Genomic DNA, 441 nt, shown 5'->3' on the forward strand with positions numbered 1-441 from the left:
CAGCAGCAGCAGCAGCAGCAGCAGCAGCAGACCCATGTGTCGTATGTCTTGGACAGCATTGCTGTCTGCGGCATTCGTTTGTCTTTGATTCCGCTGCAGCCGTTGGGTGTGTCTGCTGAAGGCGATAGCAGCAGCAGCAGCAGCAGCAGCAGCAGCAGCAACTGCAGCAGCAACTGCAGCAGCGATGCGGCTGCCTGCAGAGCTGCAGCAGCAACGCCAATGGGCGCGGTGCTGTATGCGGAGGCCATTCCTTTATCTGCTGCTGCTGCTGCTGCTGCTGCTGTTCCAGCTGATGTTGCTGCTGCAGGGTTGGCTGGGCCACGGATCTGCAGCAGCAGCAGCAGCAGCAACAGCAGCAGCAGCAGCAGCAGCAGCAGCAGCAGCAGCAGTGAGTTTAATAAGTATACTTCAGATACTCTGGTGCTGCCGCTGTTTGCTGCT

This window comes from Eimeria mitis, genomic scaffold, assembly GCF_000499745.2.
Source record: "Eimeria mitis Houghton genomic scaffold, Emh_scaff9197, whole genome shotgun sequence".
Taxonomy (NCBI): domain Eukaryota; phylum Apicomplexa; class Conoidasida; order Eucoccidiorida; family Eimeriidae; genus Eimeria; species Eimeria mitis.